This window comes from Erythrolamprus reginae, unplaced genomic scaffold (assembly GCF_031021105.1).
Source record: "Erythrolamprus reginae isolate rEryReg1 unplaced genomic scaffold, rEryReg1.hap1 H_34, whole genome shotgun sequence".
In the NCBI taxonomy this organism is placed as follows: domain Eukaryota; kingdom Metazoa; phylum Chordata; class Lepidosauria; order Squamata; family Dipsadidae; genus Erythrolamprus; species Erythrolamprus reginae.
In genome coordinates, this window is record NW_027248489.1 from 266524 (window position 1) to 283398 (window position 16875).

The 16875-nt window shown below is 44.1% G+C and overlaps 1 protein-coding gene across 3 annotated transcripts in view; it reads right to left on the reverse strand.

The window, feature by feature from the left end:
• LOC139155620 (dnaJ homolog subfamily C member 5) overlaps positions 1-16875 on the reverse strand; it is a 77032-nt gene that overhangs the window by 35608 nt on the left and 24549 nt on the right. For 2 of the 3 annotated variants that reach the window (XM_070730819.1, XM_070730820.1), the window contains exon 2: positions 6765-6859. The exons of the other annotated variant lie outside the window; for it this stretch is intronic. The gene's annotated coding sequence lies outside the window, so the exon portion shown is untranslated. The remainder of the gene's footprint in view (positions 1-6764; positions 6860-16875) is intronic. 3 annotated transcript variants of the gene reach the window in all.

Consider the following 16875-nt stretch of genomic DNA (forward strand, 5'->3'; position numbering starts at 1 on the left):
TTCCTAGAAGGCCACAACCAGATAAGCAAGAAGCCACACCAATTAAGAAGAAACCAAACCCTAATTAAGAAACATTAAGGAAAGTTGACACCACACCCCAACCAAGACTGGCCAGACATAACCAGCCCACTTTAATCTCTGCTGCACTGATGATGTTCCTTAGCCTGAAACATGTCCAGAAAACACCAAGAACAGGACAAAAGATGGGGTGATTATCAGCTGCATTAGGTGAGCAAAACCCACTTGTGGATAATGTTGCTCGAAGTGATATTCAAGGTAATTTTTGACCATAGTTCTCCAACTAGCAACCCACTAGTTTTCTCACTAGCTTAGTCATCCCAAAGTAAATTTGTTTCCCTTCTTCTAAAGTTAAATACAGGATAGATTCATTACCCTTTGAAAGCAAAAACACTTAGTGGTCACCTTCTTGCTACAAGGGGCAAAGGAAACTCAACCAACTGGGGGCTGTTGTGGTTAGCTCTGGCCCAGCTCCTGCCCCAAGGACTGTGGATGTGGGGGAGACATCCACATGCTGCAGGCCTTTTTTGCCCCCGGTGGAATCTGCTGATGAAGGCTCCTCTGATCAAGAAGACATGAGTGACAGGGAGGAAGAGAGTGGGGCAGACAGCTCAGAAGGAGATCAATTATCTCTCTCCTCCTTGGATTCAGAACAAGAGTTAATGATACAGCCACGCATGCGGAGAGCGATGCATAGGCAACAACAACTGAGAGATTATTATCAAAGAAAATGAGGCCACCTGTGGTTGGGTGGGGCTGTGGTAATTAGTGAGGCTGCTATAAATAGCAGCCTGTGGGTTTGGCCATTGTGGAGGATTATCTGATTGTTGTGTTTCGTGACTGCTTTGCTGACTTTGACCTTTTATGTGCTGATTTTTCCCCACTTTGAAACTAAACCAGAACAAAGTGTGTTTCCCTTTGTGAAAGAAGAAGGACTGTGAATTGCCTCACAGCTGCAAGTTAAGTATCACAGAACTGATAAGGGACTTGTACAAATTACCAGTTTGTTTGGAGAGGAGTGCTCTTTGTTATCCCAAAAGAGGGCTTGGTTTAAGTGAATTTTCATTATAAAGAACATTGTTTTGAATTTTCAAACGTGTGTGTGCCTGAAATTTGTACCTGTGAATTTTCCAGAGGAGTCTACCAGAGAGCCCGACAGAACAGGGGCAAGCTTATTAACCACCTGGGAACACTTAAAAATAAAGCGGCACAGATGGAAGACAGAATAACAGAGCTAGAAGGGATCTTGGAGGCCTTCTAGAACAACCCCCTGCTCAAGCAGGAAAAGACTATCATTGTGTAACTGGGATATACAGAGAGTCCTCAACCTACGACCACAATTGAGCCCCAAATTTCAATTGGTAAGCAAGACAGTTGCTAAGCAAGTCATAGCCAACTTTATGACCTTTTTGCCATGGTGGTTAAATGGATCACTTGGGTGCTTAAGTTACTAACAACGGTTGTTAAATGAATCTGACTTCCCTATTCACTTTGCCTGTCAGAAAGTCCCAAAAGGGACACTGCAACCATCATATATACATACCAGTTACCAAACTCCTGAATTTTGATTGTGCGACTATGACAGAAACATAGAAACATAGAAGACTGATGGCAGAAAAAGACCTCATGGTCCATCTAGTCTGCCCTTATACTATTTTCTGTATTTTATCTTACAATGGATATATGTTTATCCCAGGCATGTTTAAATTCAGTTACTGTGGATTTATCTACCACGTCTGCTGGAAGTTTGTTCCAAGGATCTACTACTCTTTCAGTAAAATAATATTTTCTCATGTTGCTTTTGATCTTTCCCCCAACTAACTTCAGATTGTGCCCCCTTGTTCTTGTGTTCACTTTCCTATTAAAAACACTTCCCTCCTGGACCTTATTTAACCCTTTAACATATTTAAATGTTTCAATCAGGTCCCCCCTTTTCCTTCTGTCCTCCAGACTATACAGATTGAATTCATTAAGTCTTTCCTGATACGTTGTATGCTTAAGACCTTCCACCATTCTTGTAGCCCGTCTTTGGACCCGTTCAATTTTGTCAATATCTTTTTGCAGGTGAGGTCTCCAGAACTGAACACAGTATTCCAAATGGGGTCTCACCAGCGCTCTATATAGCGGGATCACAATCTCCCTCTTCCTGCTTGTTATACCTCTAGATATGCAGCCAAGCATCCTACTTGCTTTCCCTACCGAAGACAGAGGCCTTCAAACTTGGCAACTTTAAAACGTGTGGACTTCCACCCTCAGAATTCTGGGAGTTGAAGTCCACAAATCTTAAAGTTGCCAAGTTTGGGGACCCCTGGGATAAATGCTCTGAAAAGCAATGGATAAAATAGAGCAAGGTTAGGGTTTTAATTCAATCGTATTTTGGAGTAGACAGTTTAAAGTGGGCTGTTTAATCCCAGAGATTATATTTCTTTGTGCATTCAGTCTCCCAGGCTGGAAACCGTAACAGATGGAGGGCGAGCGCTTAGCATGCCACCTGCATTAAAGGTACAGGATGCTAGTCCTACTTAGAAATCCCAGGCTTATTTGTGGCCTTACATAGAAAATCAGTGCACATAAATGTATTCATTAGCTCCCTCCCTTCGACATCAGGAATCTGATGGAGTCATCCCTAGCTGAAAAATACTATTAAGGCAAAAGCTTTTGCGAGCTTCAGCTCAGATGCGTACAAAGGCTAGCTGGTTAGAGGATTTGAACTGAGAAGAGGGGGAGAGGGAGAGTCAGACAGGTTGATTATGCAAATGCAGATTACATGTGAGACAAAGTCCATTACTGTATCCATTAATAACTGTAATGTGTTGAAAACCCATTGTGTTTGTTGAGACCTTTGGAGATAGAATCCTGGGAGTTGAAGTCCACAAGTCTGAAAGTTGCCAAGTTTGAAGACTTCTGATTTATTCCAATGTTTAAATGACAGATTAACAGGATGTTTCTCTGCCTTGGCAAATTTCAGATGTAGGGCTTTGGCTCCCAGAATTTATTTTTTTATTTTATTTTAATGTATTTTATTTTTATTTATTTATTTATTTTTTATTCATTCATTCATTCATTCATTCATTTATCTTTCTATGCCGCCCCTCTCCGTAGACTCGGGGCGGCTCACAACAATAACAAAGACAATGTAAGAACAAATTTAATAATTTAAAAAACACTAAAAACCCCATTATTAACAGCAAGCATACACACAAACATACCATGTATAAACTGTATAGGCCCGGGGGAGATGTCTCAGTTCCCCCATGCCTGACGGCAGAGATGGGTCTTAAGAACTTTACGAAAGACAGGGAGGATGGGGGAAGTTCTGATCTCCGGGGGGAGCAGGTTCCAGAGGGTCGGGGCCGCCACAGAGTAGGCTCTTCTCCTGGGTCCCGCCAAACGACATTGTTTAGTTGATGGGACCCGGAGAAGGCCAACTCTGTGGGACCTAACCGGTCGCTGGGATTCGTGCGGCAGAAGGCGGTCCCAGAGATATTCTGGTCCGATGCCATGAAGGGCTTTATAGGTCATAACCAACACTTTGAATTGTGACCAGAAATTGATCGGCAACCAATGCAGACTGTGGAGTGTTGGTGTAACATGGGCATATCTTGGAAAGGCCATGACTGCTCTCGCAGCTGCATTCTGCACGATCTGAAGTTTCCGAACACTTTTCAGAGGTCGCCCCATGTAGAGAGCATTACAGTAGTCGAGCCTCGAGGTGATGAGGGCATGAGTGACTGTGAGCAGTGAGTCCCGGTCCAGATAGGGACGCAACTGGGGCACCAGGCGAACCTGGGCAAACGCCCCCCTCGCCACAGCTGAAAGATGTTTCTCTAATGTGAGCTGTGGATCCAGGAGGACGCCCAAGTTGCGGACCCTCTCTGAGGGGGTCAATCATTCCCCCCCCAGGGTTATGGATGGACAGATGGAATTGTCCTTGGGAGGCAGAACCCACAGCCACTCCGTCTTATCCGGGTTGAGTTTGAGTCTGTTTAGGAAAGATTAACATTCTGCACCTGTAATGCAGGTGGCATGGCTACATAGTCACCTAGGATTGGTCATTCCCAGTGGAGCTTTTGTCACCTGCAATCCCAGTTCAATAGCTAGATCGGGGTTTGTCAACTATGACAACTTTCAGATATGTGTGGACTTCAACTCCCAGAACTCCACAGCCAGCTTTGCTTGACGTCTACACACCACAAAGTTGCTAAACTTGAGAAATACTGGAATAATGTGTTTAATTCAGACCTAGAAACCCTGATGTGTTTCCCAATGATCATCATTGCCCCCTTCTCCTCTCCTCCTCCTTCTAGCACTGAAGATGTTACCTAGTTGGGTAATGAAACATCTGCAAGAAAATAACCCAGCTCAGAGAACACCAGTCGTTGTCCTCCTCCTCTTCTTTGCAAATCTCACTCCCTTCTAGAACTGATGATGTTACCTAATTGGGTAATGAAATGTCTGCAAGTAAACAGCCATAGCTTCATCGAGCTGCACAAGCCTCTTTGCCACAACAAGGCTGGAGGGGTTGGGAGTGGGAGGCACTGTTTTACGGTGGTTCGCCTGCTACCTCTCCAGTCGGTCGTGGTTGATGTTACTAGGGGGTCAGAGGTCGTCTCCTAGGCCCCTCCTTTGTGGAGTTCCTCGGGGATCAGTCCTTTCCCCCCTGCTGTTTAATATCTACATGAAACCCCTAGGTGAGATCATCTGAGGGCATGTGGCTATCACAACTGGAATATCATATTTCGGCTGTGGCGAGGGGGGCATTTGCCCATGTACGCTGGTGCACCAGTTGCAGCCCTACTTGGACAGGGAATCTTTACTCACAGTCACTCATGCCCTTATCACCTGGAGGTTCGACTAGTGCAATGCTCTCTACATGGAGCTACCTTTGAAGAGTGTTTGGAAACTGCAAATGGTGCAAAAGGCAGCCACCCATGTTTCTCCAGCACTCCACGGACTACGTTGGCTGCCAATTGGTTTCCGGACACAATTCAAAGTGTTGGTTATGACCTATAAAGCCCTACATGGCATCAGACCAGACTAGTTGTGGGTCTGAATCCCAGCGGCTGCTTATGTCCCACAGGCCCCAGGTTCTCCAGGTCCTGTCAACTAGACAATATCGCTTGGCGGGACCCAGGAGAAGAGCCTCCTCTGTAGTGGCTCCGGCCCTCTGGAGTCAGCTCCCCCCAGAGATTCATACTGCCTTCACCCTCCTCCCCTTCCACAAGAGTATGAAAACTCATTTATGCCGCCAGGATTGGGGCCATTAGACTCTAGCCCCCTTGCCGACGAATGTACTGTATGTCAGTTGATTGAATGGGAATGAATGTTTTTTAATGGTCCTGGGGTTTTAGATTAATTAATTTTAAACTAATTGGATTTAGGATGTTATATTGTTCTTTTTATATGTTGTAAACCACCCCGAGTCCTTGGAGAGGGGCGGCATGTAAATCCAATAAATAGGTAAATAAATAAATAAATCAACGAAGAGGCTGGGCAGTTTACAATGTAATAAAAACATGTGGGTATAAAAACTATTATAAATATAAAAACAGATGACAATTAGAGAATTAAGAGTAGTCTAAAGAAATCCCCATTAGTAATAGGGCCTTTACTGCTACTGCACCAACTTCCTCCAGTCTACAGCTGCTTCTTCAGGGCCCCATACCAGTCAGCCTAGCCAGGTTTTAAGGCTTTTCCTTAAGGCTAGAAGGGAGGGTGTGAATCTAGTGGCAAGATGTTCCAAAGGTGGAGGAGTATGGCAGAAAAAAGCCTAAATTCCTTGGCTGATGGGATCTGCAGTAGACCTTTTCTGCAGTAGAACTAGTGGGACAGGCTGACCAATCTTGCTATCAACAAATTGCAGCGGAAAAACCAACGATACATATGATTTTAAAAAAACACACTAAAATAATGTGACTGAAAACCAATTATTGACAGACCAGTATTCATGCAGGTTCATTTACCCTATTTTATTTAAGAACAGTATTTGCAATTTTACACATTTTAAATCCTACATATGGATGGAGTCCGGTGGCACCTTTTTTTTTTAGTCTAATCAATTTTATGAAAAAGCCATGTCCATTTGTGTACTACAGATCGTTTCATCAGATGCAAGTGAGAAGTGAGCTATAGCTCACCAAAACGCATGCCTTTAATAAAATTTATTAGCCTGAAAAAAGGCTACCATAGACTAAGGTGGCTCTCCCCCAAAATGCCTAGGTTGGGCTAATATTTTTTTTTAAACCAACCTGTTTAATTGTTATGCAGTCTTTATACAATATACTAACTCCTACATGGAGATGTTTACTTTACAACACTAGACCCCTGATTGGTTGTTAATTTTCTCCAAGCAGCATCAGACTACTGCAATGCAAACAGTCAGGAATAATTGCATCAATACTTGCTAAATGAATAATGCTGTCATTATTTGTCTTTGCAATTTGGTGTACTGGGATGCTTTTCTTTTGTTTTTTAGATTTTATCCCACCTTCATTTTTAAAAAAATATAAATAATTGCAGGCAATGAATATATCTAATACTCTTCCTCCCTTTGATTAAAGTACCAGTTTTGGCAACAGATGCTACTTAGAAAATATTCTGTCCCTTTTCTTCTCTTGTCAACTATGCTGTGGCCTCCCAGCCAGGCACATTTAAAGAATCAATGTCACGCATTAGGTTTCTGCTTTATCATCTCCCTGCGTGTTATTTGCAAGCCCTGAAAAAAGATAAAAAGAACTTTCACTTACTGAAACAATGCTGCCGTCCTTGTGAAACGAAGCAAAACAGATCCTGGGTGCGGATCCTGGAGTTAAATCTTCGTAGATATGTGAGCAAAATTCTCCTAAGGGCAGAATGAAAGGGAATTGTGATCTATTAGATTTCCGACCAAATGTTTGTCAAAGGGTTGCTTTATGCTTTTAAAAAAAAATAAATACAGAAATTCAACGAATGCCATCAATGTATGGAAACTCGAAGAGGAACTGGGATTCCACTGAGAGTATTACGATCTATAAAATCAAAGGTGGAATGCTCATAAACTTATTTTATGATGAAATTTAGAACGCGGTAGTTTCACGTAGCTTAATGTGCTTAGCACAGGACTGCTCAGGCTGTTAGTTCCTTTCCTGGACCAACAATTCTTACTCATGGTCACTCATGACTTAGCCACTTCCTGTATGGAAGGGCGGGGAAAATATTTACTGACCCCTCACATCCTGGACACAAACTGTTTCAACTCCTACCCTCAAAACGTCGCTACAGAGCACTGCACACCAAGACAACTAGACACAAGAACAGTTTTTTCCTGAACGCCATCACTCTACTAAACAAATAATTCCCTCAACACTGTCAGACTTTCTACTAAATCTGCACTTCTATTCTACTAGTTTTTCTCATCATTCCTATCAACCATTTCCTCCCATGTTGACTGTATGACTGTAACTTGTTGCTTATATCCTAAGATTTTTATTAATATTGCTTCTTCATTGCTTATTTGACCCCTATGACAATCATTAAGTGTTGTACCACATGATTCTTGACAAATGTATATATTTTTTATTTTATGTACGCTGCGAGCATATGCACCAAAACAAATTCCTTGTGTGTCCAATCACACTTGGCTAATAAAAATTCTATTCTATTCTACAATACACTCTATATAGGGCTGCTCCTGAAAAGCATCCAGAAACTCCAGCTGCTGCAAAATGCAGCGGGCCACATGGTTTTTGTGCAGAGCTCAGTGTGCACATGTTTTCTCCTCTCCCACAGGAGTGGCATGGGTTGCCAACTTGCTTCCGGGTGCAATTCCAGGTGCTGGTTGTCACTTTTAAAGCCCTTTGTGGATTGGGACCAGGTTGTCTGAGGGACTTGCCAGTCACATCTGTTAGTATATAGAATGTAATCTACTTGGGTGCTGACATACAGTAGCTAACTATGTTAGTTTGTTTAAATGTAAAGACTGTACCTTTAAGGAAATATTACTGGTTGGCCATAAGAGGGCGCCAACACCATTCCCTTTGGGGGCAGTTACTTTGTTAGATATATTTTGCCGTGAGCTGTATTCTTGCTGTGTGTGTGGTTTGTAAACTATTAGAGTATTATATTGTTGATTTTGTATATTTGTAAATAATAATATTGTTGTATATACAGTGGTACCTCTACTTACGAACTTAATTCATTCCATGACCAGGTTCTTAAGTAGAAAGGTTTGTAAGAAGAAGCAATTTTTCCCATAGGAATCAATGTAAAAGCAAATAATGCATGCGATTGGAGAAACCACAGGGAGGGTGGAGGCCCTGTTTCCTCCCAGGACATTCTTAGAGAAGCCCCACAAAGGCTTCTCCCCGCCTTTTCTGGCTCTGTTTCCTCCCAGGAGATTCCTAGAGAGGCCCCACAGAGACTTCTCCCTGCCTTTTCCTGTTACAGTTTCGGAGATTGTAAGTGGAAAATGGTTCTTGAGAAGGGGCAAAAAAATCTTGAACACCTGGTTCTTATCTAGAAAAGTTTGTAAGTAGAAGCATTTGTAGGTAGAGGTACCACTGTATATTGATACTAAGTCTGAGTCATTGTCTGACTACTCCACATTTCCTATACCACAATGTGTGTTGAAGGTTTCGTACCGAGACATACTAACAACATCGACCCGACCCACTAGAGCAAGAAGGCAAGAAATGTTGTGGGTCCCATCTCCCAAGGAGATACATCTGGTGGCTCTGTCATTCTGAAGTATCATCCCCTGAAAGTTTAGACTGCGCCCCCCCCCCCCCCCCGCACAACACTCTTCTGAAAGGCCCTGAAGACGTGGTTCTGCCAACAGGTCTGGGGAACCCAGAGCGGGATGGAGCCCATTAAATGGCTTATATAAATATGTGTTGTTGTCAGGGTGAGGGGATGGGGCTTATGATTTTATTCTTTTTCTTTTTATTCTTTTCAAAATTTCTTTTATATCGTGTTTTATGTCCTTTAAGCCCCCTTGAGTTGCCATGTGTAAAGAGACGGCAATATAAATTTTGTAAAAAAATAAAAATAATAAAAACTATTTAAATAAAAATGGATATATAAAATAAAATACAAAATATATAAAATAATAAAAAATAAAAATAATAAAATAAAATAAATAATGTGTACAGTGCCAGCAATATGGCCAGGTCTCTCTGGGTTGACCAAATAAACATGGAGTGAAATGACAATGAGTTACTCAAAAATACAGTATTAGCAAATTTTCATCCCATATGAAAGTACAGATTAAAAAGGAACAACACTAGAATAAGATTAAGGGAGTAATCAGGGAAATTAATGGACAAATAATTAATAAATAAATAACAGACTTTGTTTAGTGCATGGACAGCAGTGGCTTTTTAGATATTTTTTAAATATTAGATTTGTTCACTGTACACTGTTTTACTATTGTTGTGAGCCGCCCCGAATCTGCAGAGAGGGGCGGCATACAAATCTAAATAATAATAATAATAATAATAATAATAATAATAATAATAATGAAAAGAAAACCACATGTGGGTTTAAAAGCTCACTGTGCAAACAGGAGAACCAAGGATCCTTTAACTCAATTTCCCTAAGAAAAGGATAAGCTGCTCAAGTGATAGCAAATTCTTTATAAGATCTATCAGAATTAATGATTTTTTTAACCATTTACAATCTATTTATTTGACTTAAAAAGCAAGAAATAGTCTATAATTAGCCCTGCTGAACATAGTAGCCCAAATATCATTGCTTTAATTGCCTTAAAGGATTAAAATTCAGCTATTTAAATCTAATTGACCAGCGTCTTGTAAAGATTTGTGACCTACTACTCGAAGGAAAGACATTCTGCAAATACAGGATACAAATCGGTATGAATTCAGGGGTCTTTGCTTTGATTCACTTATGTTCATCTGTCACTAAAATCTCTAGGATAATACTATATTTCCAAGCTCCATAAACAAGTAACAAGGCCTATTTTCTGATTATTTTAAAGCCAAAGGAATTCTGTGTTCTTAAGTCTTTTTAACTAGGATGCAATCTAAGATTTCAAATCAGGCAAATCATATCTTTCTGCTATTGAGTGTTCTTCTCTGATCATATATTCTTGGTGGAAAAGAATACTGCTTTTCTTTTAAAAGTGACAAACATCAAATTCTCTACATACCTGAAAATTTAAAAGATATCCCTGCAAAAACTATAGCCTAGTCAGCCGTAATACAGTAATTCTCATTCACTGAACGTTTTCAAGCAAAGATTGGCAATCGGTTGACCAAGATGGCATAAGGAAGTGATGGTGAACCTTTCTTCCCTTGGGTGCCAAAAGAGCATGTACAGATCGTGCAGAATGCAGCTTCAAGAGCAGTCATGGGCTTCCCCAGGTATGCCCATGTTACACCAACACTCCGCAGTCTGCATTGGTTGCTGATCAGTTTCCGGTCACAATTCAAAGTGTTGCCCTATAAAGCCCTTCATGGCACCGGACCAGATTATCTCAGGAACCGTCTTCGGCTGCACGAATCCCAGCGACCAGTTAGGTCCCACAGAGTGGGGCTTCTCCGGGTCCCGTCGACTAAACAATGTCGTTTGGCGGGACCCAGGGGAAGAGTCTTCTCTGTGGCGGCCCCGGCCTTTCATAAACTTCTTAAAACCCACCTCTGCCGTCAGGCATGGGGGAACTGAGATATTCTTTCCCCCTAGGCCTTTACAATTTACACATGGTATGTCTGTATGTATGTTTGGTTTTTATAATAAGGTTTTTTTAGTTATTTTACTATTGAATTGGATTGTTACATGCTGTTTTTATCATTGTTGTTAGCCGCCCCGAGTCTACGGAGAGGGGCAGCATACAAATCCGATAGATAGATAGATAGATAGATAGATAGATAGATAGATAGATAGATAGATAGATAGATAGATAGATAGATAGATAGATAGATAGATAGATGCAGGCACACTATTGCGCATGCGTGAGTGCCCACACCTATAATTCAATGCTTGGGGAGGGCAAAAACAGCTTTCCCTGTGCCCGGAGGCTTCTGGAGGCCAGAAATGACCTGTTTCCCAATTTCTGATAGGCCCAGTAGGTTCATGTTTCACCCTTACCAGGCTCCAAAGTCTTCCCTGGAGCCGGGGGAGCCTGGTAAAAATGCCCTCATCCCCCCTGGAGTCTCTCTGGAAGCCAAAAACGCCCTCCCAGAGCCTGTGTGAGAGCCAAAAATCAGCTGACTGGCACATGCATGTTGGAGCTGAGCTAGGGCAACAGTTCGCGTGCCAGCAGATATGGCTCCGCGTGCCACCTGTGCCACCTGTGCCATAGGTTCCCCATCACTGGTATAAGGTCTCCTTGCCTTGAGCAGGGGGTTGGACTACAAGGCCTCCAAGGTCCCTTCCAGCCCTATGATTGTACATCTAAAAACTGCGATTGAAGAAAACCAGCACCCGGGACTTATGAGCTACAACCCTAAACAACCAAGCACTCTTTTCTGCCAGGTGATTGCCAGATTTTGGGCAATGTCATTTTTAAGACCAAAACTCAGGATGACAGAGATGATGGAGGACCTCAAGATGTTGCCTCCAGAGATACCATCTGGGAACAGCCTGGCAAAGTACTAGCTGCACGTAACAATAGGCTTAACAAGCAGGATAAGCGACATGAAAACATTAAGGCTTCATGTGAGGTATGTGTAATGGGGTGGCATGATATCAGCGTTCCAATATCTGAGGGGCTGCCACAAAGAAGAGGAGGTCCACCTATTCTCCAAAGCACCTGAAGGCAGGACAGGAAGCATTCCCTAGAATTTCTAGGAGCCTGGCACTCTGTCAAATTAGCCATCAATATCAATATGAATAGATATAAACCATATCATAGAAAGACCTTCACAAACAAACAAAACTATATTATGCCATCAAGGGAATAAAAGAATTGAAATGGAAAAAGGGTCGACCATATAACAAGAAGAACCGAGGGCAGGTGGATCAAGGCAGTCATAGAATCTTTCTTTACAGGATTTGTATGCTGCCCAATTCCAATGGACTCTGGGCCGCTAACAACACATAAAATAATATAAAAGTTACGATATCAATAAAGAATATAAAGACAGTTAATACCCTTCTAGTAACATTCATACACTCAATCATTCATGGCCCCAGGCCCTCTGGAAGAGCCAGGTCTTTTGGCTTTCCGAAAGGCTGGTATGGCGGGGATAGTGCGAATCTCTGGGGGCAGTTGATTCCAAAGGGCTGGAGCTGCCACAGAGAAGGCTCTTCCCTGCAGCCCCGCCAACCGACATTGTTTGGCTGACAGAACCCGGAGGAGGCCAACTCTTTGGGTACTTATTGGTGGTAGGGAAGTTGAGGTAGTAGTCGGTCCTGTAAATAGACTGGTCCTAAGCCATGTAGGGTTTTAAAGGTAAGAACCAATCCTTTGAATTGCGTCCAGAGACCAACTGGCAGTCAATGCAGCTCGTAGAGAGTTGGAATTATACGGGTGTACCTTGGTACATTTACTACAAATCATGTGGCTGGATCCTACAGGATCAAAAGCATCCATAAAAGAGACCTAAAACAAGATCGATCAACAATATCAGCAATTGGCAAAAGAAAGCTCAGGAATATGCAGAAGAGGCCTTTGAAATGGATCTAAACACATGGGAATAGAGAAATCCTATGGCATTTATGTTAGCAACGATCTAATGCATATCCATGAAACATGAATGAAAGGATGGAAAAATTAGTGTTTCTCTTAGGATTGTGATGGTCAGGAAAACAGAACCACAATCTGTTAATTTGATATACAGTGATCCCTCGAGTTTCGCGATCTCGAGTATTGCGAAACGCTATATCGCGAGTTTTCAACCCGGAAGTAAACTCCACCATCTGCGCATGCGTGCCCTTCCACGCATGCGTAGATGGTGGAGTTTCCCCGCCGGGCAGAGGCTTCCCTGGGTCTTCCCCCTCTTGCCCCGGTAAGACAGCGGCGGCGCGAGCAACGGGGCGGGCGGGGCAGCACGCGCGCGGGAAACCCCTGCTCCGCTTCCCAGCTGGGAAGCGGCCCCAGCAACAGCGTGGGCGGGCGGGCGGCGCGCGCGCGGCTTCGGGACACCCCCAGCTCCGCTTCTCAGCTGGGAAGCAGAGCTGGCAATGGCGGGTGGTGCGCGCGCGCGCGGGGATACCCCAGCTCTGCTTCCCAGCTGAGAAGCGGAGCTGGGGTGTCCGCAAGCGCGCGCGCGCTTCGGGACACCCCCAGCTCCGCTTCTCAGCTGGGAAGCAGAGCTGGCAATGGTGGGCGGTGCGCGCGCGTGCGGGGATACCCCAGCTCTGCTTCCCAGCTGAGAAGCGGAGCTGGGGTGTCCGCAAGCGCGTGCGTGCTTCGGGACACCCCCAGCTCCGTTTCTCAGCTGGGAAGCGGAGCTGGCAATGGCGGGCGGTGCGCGCGCGCGCGGGGATACCCCAGCTCTGCTTCCCAGCTGAGAAGCGGAGCTGGGGTGTCCGCAAGCGCGCGCTTGCTTCGCGACACCCCAGCTCCGTTTCTCAGCTGGGAAGCGGAGCTGGCAATGGCGGGCGGTGCGCGCGCGTGCGGGGATACCCCAGCTCTGCTTCCCAGCTGAGAAGCGGAGCTGGGGTGTCCGCAAGCGCGCGCACGCTTCGGGACACCCCCAGCCCTGCTTCCCAGCTGGGAAGCGGAGCTGGCAACGGCGGGCGAAGGGCGGGCGGCGGTGGAAGTAAAAACACCATCTGCGCATGCGCAGATGGTGTTTTTACTTCCGCACCGCTACTTTGCGAAAACTCGATCATCGCGAGGGGTCCTGGAACGGAACCCTCGCGATGATCGAGGGATCACTGTACAGTGGTACCTCATGATAGGAACTTAATTGGTTCCAGGAGGAGGTTCGTAAGGTGAAAAGTTCGTAAGACGAAACAATTTTTCCCATAGGAATCAATTGCAAATCCTTCAGGAAAATCCCAAACTTTAGAAGGGAGGCGAACAGAGGGCAGGGAGGAGCAGCTAAAGGGGGCGGGTGGAAGAAGCAAGGCTAGGCTAAAGGGTGAGTGGCAAGGAAGAAAGGCAAGGGGGGCGCCCCTCCCTTTTCTTTCTTCAAAAGACACTCTTTCAGTGCCTGCAAGCACACTGTTCTCTGCAAAGTCTTTCCCCCTCCAAGCCGCCCCTCCCTTTTCTTTCTTCAAAAGACACCCTTTCAGGGCCTGCAAGCACGCTGTTCTCTGCAAAGTCTTTCCCCCCTCCAAGCCGCCCCTCCCTTTTCTTTCTTCAAAAGACAACCTTTCAGTGCCTCTGCAAGCACGCTGTTCTCTGCAAAGTCTTTCCCCCTCCAAGCCGCCCCTCCCTTTTCTTTCTTCAAAAGACACCCTTTCAGTGCCTCTGCAAGCACGCTGTTCTCTGCAAAGTCTTTCCCCCTCCAAGCCGCCCCTCCCTTTTCTTTCTTCAAAAGACAACCTTTCAGTGCCTCTGCAAGCACGCTGTTCTCTGCAAAGTCTTTCCTCCTCCAAGCCGCCCCTCCCTTTTCTTTCTTCAAAAGACACCCTTTCAGTGCCTCTGCAAGCACGCTGTTCTCTGCAAAGTCTTTCCTCCTCCAAGCCGCCCCTCCCTTTTCTTTCTTCAAAAGACACTCTTTCAGTGCCTCTGCAAGCACGCTGTTCTCTGCAAAGTCTTTCTCCCTCCAAGCCGCCCCTCCCCTTTTCTTTCTTCAAAAGACACCCTTTCAGTGCCTCTGCAAGCACGCTGTTCTCTGCAAAGTCTTTCTTCCTCCAAGCCGCCCCTCCCTTTTCTTTCTTCAAAAACACCCTTTCAGTGCCTCTGCAAGCACGCTGTTCTCTGCATAGTCTTTCCCCCTCCAAGCTGCCCCTCCCTTTTCTTTCTTCAAAAAATGGGGGGAAAAGAAACCCCTTCATCCCAGCAGCAGGGTTCTTAAGGTGAAAATAGTTCGGAAGAAGAGGCAAAAAAATCTTAAACACCGGGTTCGTATCTTGAAAAGTTCGTTAGAAGAGGCGTTGGTAAGATGAGGTACCACTGTACTAGAGAATGTATATCATTCAGTATTACAGATGGATTCTTCTGCTTGTCAAACCACCAATGTTATCTTTTCATAAACTATGCACAAAATTTTATATGAGGCTCTTGTTGGGAGTATAAGAATTCTGAAAAAAGATGTATTATGTAATAAAAAATAATGGAGAAATTATGTTTCACTGCAGGATTGTCAAAAAGTACTGGTTTCTTAATACATTTGTGATTTCCAACAAAATTTGACAACAAGTTAAGCAAGCAGATTCAATCTCCTAAGATTTAAGTGTACCAAACCCTTATGCATTGAATTGTATTTTGAGCAGGACTCTCAAATTTGGTCGGTATCGGTTCATTTCCCGGCCTGTTTTTTGTATTGATATATACATTAAATTCTAGTTGTTGCAATAGAAACTTGGCTAATTAAAAGGTAATGATCTTAATGCAGTTTATGTAAAGCATACAAATCTAATAAATAAATAAATAAAGGCTAGAACCGTGATGGCAAACCTATAGCACACATGCCAGAAGTGTCGTGCAGAGCCATCTCTCAGAGCATGCGAGCTGCCACCCAATGCTCTTCCGGGTTCCAGCATGCCAGCCAGCTGGTCTTCACACATGCAGGAGGGCCACCTGGTTTTCTAGAAGAGAAGCCACCAGGTATATACACCAGGAGGAATATCTTCTGGTTTCCAGCATACAAATCTATGGTCTTCGGCCAGCTGGTCTTCGTGTATGCATGCACACAGGAAACCAGATGACCAGGTGTCCAGTGCACATGTACAGGTCGGAAACCTGAAGATCATCTTCCTGGTGCGTGTATGCACATTGGGCGGCTGCTCTTCTGGTTACTGGTATAGGTGCACATGCCTGTTTCAGCACTCAATGCCAAAAAGGTTCACCAATACTGGGCTAGGAAGAAGAAGAAGGAGAAGGAGGAGGGGGAGGAGGAGGAGAAGAAGGAAGAAGGAAGAAGAAAAAAAAAAGAAGGAAGAAGAAGAATCTATAGATGCTGCAAAAGAGACAGTCAACCAGCCCCAAAGACAAAAAGATTCCAATATCTCTCCACCAGCAATCAGCACCCAGATGAGCAGATTAATTCCAACATTAACATCAGACCAACGATCAAGTAAACAACAGCCTAATTTAAAAAACTTCCAAATAAGTAAAGAGCCCCTCCAAAGAATCTCTAACACCACCCTCACCCACACCCACAGGGAAAGCCACTGGAATATAAATTGACAGCAAATCTCAGTTCTAATCCTGATAATGTTACCTAGTTGGGCCATGAAACGTCGGCAAGCTAACAGAGCATTAAGGATAGAAACATAGAAACATAGAAGTCTGACGGCAGAAAAAGACCTCATGGTCCATCTAGTCTGCCCTTATACTATTTCCTGTATTTTATCTTAGGATGGATATATGTTTATCCCAGGCATGTTTAAATTCAGTTATTGTGGATTTACCAACCACGTCTGCTGGAAGTTTGTTCCAAGGATCTACTACTCTTTCAGTTGCCTTTGATCTTTCCCCCAACTAACTTCAGATTGTGTCCCCTTGTTCTTGTGTTCACTTTCCTATTAAAAACACTTCCCTCCTGAACCCTATTTAACCCTTTAACATATTTAAATGTTTCGACCATGTCCCCCATTTTCCTTCTGTCCTCCAGACTATACAGATTGAGTTCATTAAGTCTTTCCTGATACGTTTTATGGTTAAGACCTTCCACCATTCTTGTAGCCCGTCTTTGGACCCATTCAATTTTGTCAATATATTTTGGAGCTGAGGTCTCCAGAACTGAACACAGTACTCCAAATGTGGTCTCACCAGCGCTCTATATAAGGGGATCAAAGATTCCT